The sequence below is a fragment of the Aquila chrysaetos genome, chromosome 2, assembly GCF_900496995.4.
Source record: "Aquila chrysaetos chrysaetos chromosome 2, bAquChr1.4, whole genome shotgun sequence".
Taxonomy (NCBI): domain Eukaryota; kingdom Metazoa; phylum Chordata; class Aves; order Accipitriformes; family Accipitridae; genus Aquila; species Aquila chrysaetos.
The window spans coordinates 15,542,620-15,548,619 of NC_044005.1; positions in this window are offsets into that span (position 1 = coordinate 15,542,620).

Sequence of the window (6,000 nt, forward strand, 5' to 3'; positions counted from 1 at the left end):
GCTTGACTGAATCTGTTTTTTCTGCATCATTTCACTTGCTTACGCTACACAAGCCAATGTTTTGGCTGATTTGATCCCTGGTAAGAAGGAGGACGGGTTAGTTTTGAAAAAACAGAATGGGGATCAAAGAAATGAAAAGAATACAACTTTTTGTTGTGGAAGGAATAGAATGGGAAGAAATAGGAGATGGTTAAGAGCTTTTATTGATAAAATAGTGGAAATGAACTTTATTTTCCAACCTGCTTCTACTTCTGCTAAAAGACAGATTTTCTCTTTGTCCTAACACATGGAATTTTGATCACTCTTTTCAGCCTATCCTCACTTGTTTTCTAATGGGCTTGGGATTTTTTTTTTTGCAAATGTCTGAGAGATCCATCACCCCAAATAAGTGGACTTTAAAGGTCAAGAGAGCTCTTATCCTTTTAGTTCCTTTCATGAGAGCTCTGAGCAGCAGGCACAGCAATCTCAGCATGGACTCAATGATATTTCCTCACAATGTAGCCAGAAACCGCATGCCTGCAGGGTTAAACAAAATTACCAGTGTTCCCCCATGAATGTCCTACACCTTGAGAGGCCACAACCAGCTACAGAGCAGTTAGCTGCATGGCTGAGCACTAGCAGTAAATGCTTACTTCAATTGTGGCAACTGCCACTCAGAAGGGATGCATTTAATCTTGAAGGATAGATGTCTCAAGACATCTCCCTTAAGTGACACAAAGTCTCTACATATAGGAAGGAACACTGAAGGGTTCTGTATGTAGACAGTTTCTCTCTGAAAGTGGGGTAAGTGGAGACAATTTGGATAGCTGCTAATAAATTAGCTTTAATATTAACCTATGAAAATGGCTAATGAATGCACACAGAAAAAAAATGAAACCCGACAACATAGAATAATATCAATAACATGATAAAAAACCCTCCCTTTTCTCATTTTGCCTATTATTATTGATGGCAATGCACAAATGTTTGCAGCTTTGCTTAGAAACTATTTTGATTATGCCATGCAATACAGCTGATGAGAACCCAGAATTCAAAATGTACAGAAATTTCCTTTGGGACTAACACTCCTGAAAGAGATGACCTAAGGGAGAGGGAGAGGGAGTGAATTGCTGCTGCCTATGGACCCCAGTAAGGCCTTCTGGACACCATCACTGTCCCTGCCTGATCCAGTCAGAACCTGTTGCTAATCATTATTAAGCATCCTGTAAGAAAATGGAAATAGCACTGAGATTTCCTGGAAGATAAGCAGCATAAGGTCAAGTATGAGTAAAATGGGTACAGTTTTTCAACAGGACAAAAGGGTCTAGGAGTCACTGTAAGGATTTAGGCTGCAAACTCACGCAGGCAATTTTGAAAACTGTGGAATAATTCTTACAGCATTATATAAAATAGATTTTTAAAGCCTTTGCTACTGTCAGTTACTTTGTGAATTTTAAAAGTATAACCTGAAGGTGTAATAAATACTGTGCAACCTGATCTGAAGGGAACTTTAGGTAACTTGCTGTAAATGCACATACACACACATGATTCTCTCTAAATATATTGGCCTATTTACTACGGTAGTTACCTGTTTAAGACTTGCAGTTATATTAAGTAAAATAGTATGCCTGGGCTAATACATTTTCAGAGAGCCTATTTGTTTTACTGAAGAATTTATTGCAGCAGTAATAACTGTCAGAGTGAAAGCGTGGTTAAAGTGCTAGAGACAGGACCAACTGCAAAGGGTATCTATCAAACTATCGACTTCCTGCCAGCAGTGTTGTGAACTCTTTTGTCATAAACTCAAGCACCCAGAGTTGAAACCTCGATCAATGAAAGGGGAATCTGGTATCCAGCTCTTTTAGAGAGGGCATCTCTTCTGTTTGACCCATTAGGACACAAATAACAGTTTTTATACAGTGCAGGTTTGATTTATAGCAAGCCTTCAGGTTAGCTAGTGACATTTGTATTTTAAACAATATGAACAGCACTTACCATCTGAAAGAGTTAAATACAGAGCTCCCAGTTGCACTCTAATAAAAAGTTTTAGCTTTGTAACTCACAAATAGAAATTTCATTACACTGTGTAGTTATTTGCCGTGCAGAATTTTTTTGTTTGGTTGGTTGTTTTTTTTTGTTTTCCTTGATTTCATTTCACTGTTAGCATCCTGGTACCATGGAGAGTATGGCCTTGTCTGAAAATGTTGCTGACTGCTGTTCCCTCAGTGTTGCCAAAGATAGTATGCTTGGCAGTATGCCTCTGTCCTCTATGGACATAATTCACCTATTCACTCTCCAAAGCCCCTCTGTCTCTCAGAGCTTCTATTTATTTCACCTGTGGCTAGAAACTTGTTTAAAAAATCTACACTATTATGATCAAATTTATAAATACAACATAATAAAAACTTTCTGAATAATTTGTATTTCTAACCTATTCCTAAAATGACTTTATAATGTAGCAGCAATATGGATACAAGCTGTGGCACATATAGGGCATTTCATTCTTGGGATATATGTACATCAGAGAGTCATAGAATCACAGAATGGTTTGGGTTGGAAGGGACCTTTAAAGGTCATCTAGCCCAACTCCCCTGCCATGGGCAGGGACACCTTCCACTAGACCAGGTTGCTCAAAGCCCCATCCAACCTGGCCTTGAACACTTCCAGAGATGGGGCATCCACAGCTTCCCTGGGAAACCTCTTCTAGTGTCTCACCACTGCCATTGTAAAAGTTATATAAATATTATTGCATAGTGCATGCTTAAAAGTATTTCAACTATAGCCATTTATGACTAAATGCCATATGTTGTAACCTAGTGTGAGAGACATTGTGGAAGAACTGTGTTTAATGGGTGGACTAAGTTTGTTGATATCTAGGGCATCACAGAGTTTGCCTTTTTAAAAATATGGACAGCAGAAGGACCCAAACTCAGCTCTGATTCAGTTCAAAGATGTGCTTGCCAACTGGAGGCAGCAGGGTCACACTTTGCTTGCCTCTGCAGAATTCCGCTGGGGACTTAATTTTCGGATCAGTGCATCTGGTTGTTGGACATGCAAATCTCCCTAGACATCTTCTCCTCACTTTTGTTGAACTCAGACTGGCTTGATGGGGTTGGCCAAGTTGTGGACATAGTCTTTTTTTTATGTTCTAGTGGGTGGCCTACATGTGTCTGTCCCATGAATGGGACAAGAGGCGATGTTACCTGGGATATTTCCCTGTTGTGCAGGGTTAGACTGTGTGTTTCTCAGTGTAACAGTGTGAACACTGAAGCCAGTGCTTGCCAGCTGCTTTCTGTGCACTATTTTGATTCATGTGAAGAAATTTGGAAATAATTGTTTTTCTTATCTTAGAGCTCCAGTAGAAGTGAGGGGTAGACATCAGCTTGGTTTGTCATTGCTTGCTGCAGTCTACTTACTTTTTGGAGGCTAGGGGGAGGTGCTCATTTATATTATGCCTTTCATATGTGTTTCCGATTTTTACAAGGGGAAACTTCCATTGAAATTTGAGTTCTGTAGTGCCGTTAGCTTGATCGTTACAGTATCATTTCAATATGTTTTGCTTCAGTGCAAGCTTTCACAAATATGTTCCATTCTCCCACCAACAAGAAAAATGGCCTAGGTAGATTGTTACTGTGTGTGTGGTACAACAGTCTTCTACCTCAGAGGAGTAACTTTTCTCCTGCCTCAGGAACAGAACTTTTCCCTTGGTAGATGAGATTTTTTGTGCCATTCGTCTAAAGCAAGGTGATATATTACAACACAGGAATAAAAAAAAGTTTAGTGCATTCCGGACGTTATACGAAATACATTGCCTGTTTCCATCTTTGCATGAGTCCCTTTTCTTGCATGCCATAGTTCTTTTTTTTACTTAAGAGTATCTCCAGACACTGATATTATTTTTGAAATTTAGATGTATATTCCACTTATGTGCTATGTAATGCCGTAACATGAAGTGGTTGATAACACTTTTATGTGCCTGTTTTAGAAGAATGAAAGTTTTTGTGTGTACTGGGGAAAGTGATTCCTGCTTTCATTTTAGCAGTTTTACACACTGTAACATATGCAATTTTATCAACAGATCTTGAATCATCCTGCTGTGCATTAAGCCAGTTTATCTGCTGCATTCTGAATCTGATGTGCTCATCCTCAGTCATATGATTGTCATCTCTGAGTAGTCTGTACGATGAGATTCAGTGCTCCTTGGGTTACACACTGAAAATGACATGTTCCTGCAAAATTAGGCTCTACAATAACTATTGTCGTCATGAAGATGAGAAGAGTTGTCTCCTTTTTGTGTTAAAGTATCTTAACCATAAACCAAAAATATTTTTTTGCATAAATATTAACCTTTAAGTGAATTGATGCCTTGAAACGTGTAGGAAAATTTGAGTCAGTCATAGGATTTCTCATTGAAAAGCAGGCTGTAGTGCAGTATTAACTGATGCAATGAGAAGGAACACGTTGTGGGGAGCCTTTCCTTCATGCTTGTGTTATCATGCCTCAGATCCTTACAAGCCACAACTGGATGCTTCTTCCAGCAAACCCAGATTTCTCTTAACATTTGCTGATGATGTGGTTCAGATGTGTTATTCAGACAAAAGCAAACGTCTCACCATCTCTGAACAACACCTTTTCAGGTCCCCGTACCATTAGCACAGTATTTTTGTTTTAATTAGAATGAGTGATATGCTGCTAGTAAGCCTACATATCATGTTTCTTTCTGTAGACTTGAGGCTTTTATGGTTTGGCTTTTAAATTTACTCTATTTACAATCAATAAAGTGTGCTACGGGCTCAATAAGACCCAAATTAACTTAACACAATTAGCTATAATTCAAACATTCTGCAAAGCTGGTCCTTTATTCACTGTTTGCACTAAATCACTCGAAAGGGACTACAAGGTAGGGCAGAATCAGATCAGACTATTTAAAGCTAACTGGCATTTTTTTGCCCTCCTCCAAATGGTTTCTGCTTATCCTATCAGTTGAGAAATAGGAGAAAAAAGAAAAAGAAAAAAAGATACCTCTTCTCAGTCTGTGGTCTGTAAGGATCTTTACTTGGTGGGCCTAATCTGAGCCTACTAGCTGCAGTCCTGGTATGGCTGAGAGTCATACCTGTGCCTCCTGACTCAGGGAGCTCAGGGACCACCTCTGAAATGTGGAGAGGTATGTTAGGGTGAGGTGGGGCAGAGCACACAGCAAATTTCCAGACATGTTGGCTTCGATGGTCCCCGTGGGTGCTTTCCTTGCCCCAGCTGCAGAGTTGGGCTGCCAGGCGGGTTGCCGCCGAGGCATGTGCCTCTGCCCCAGCGTGGGGGACACAACTCAGCAGCTCAGGAATGGGTGCGGAGCAAGAGCCGTGGTTTGGCCAACCCTCATCGGAAGCTGAACAAGCATCTGTGCTGTTTGCCTGTGTTAACAAAGCTTCAAAAATTGACTTTCCTCTTTCTTTAATTAAATGTTTTCATTGTCTTGGCCAGCACTGACAAACCGCGCTGAGAATTGAGTGATAAAGTAAACAGCGTGAGTGATGTTTATTGCTATTCGCAAATAATGATAGCAATTTTTTAAATGATTTTTCACCTAAATGGTGTTTCTCTAAAATCATGGAGGAGTTCAGGCTGATATTAAGACCTAAACTGATGCCAGGAGAGTTGTGATTTGGAACAGAGATCATATATTTTATTTCTAAACCCACATTTTTTCTGGAACTCAGCGAGTATGCAGAAGATTGTCATTGTTAACATTCACCCACATTCAATTTTGTAGATGCTTAACAAGTGTTTTTTAACTAATGGCTTTACAACTGAAAGGAAACATGTAAATAAGGCAGAGTCACAATAAACATTACAGATTAAGGATAATTAAACTACATTCGTCCATGTGTTGTTTTTTTTAAACTCTTCAGTTTTATGAACAGAAAGCAAAGTTAACTAAGCAGTTAAAGAATCATACTTCCTTCTGTTATTTTTGGTCACTGTATCCAGAATTTTTTAAAGCCCTTGTTTCAGAGTTTCAGCTGA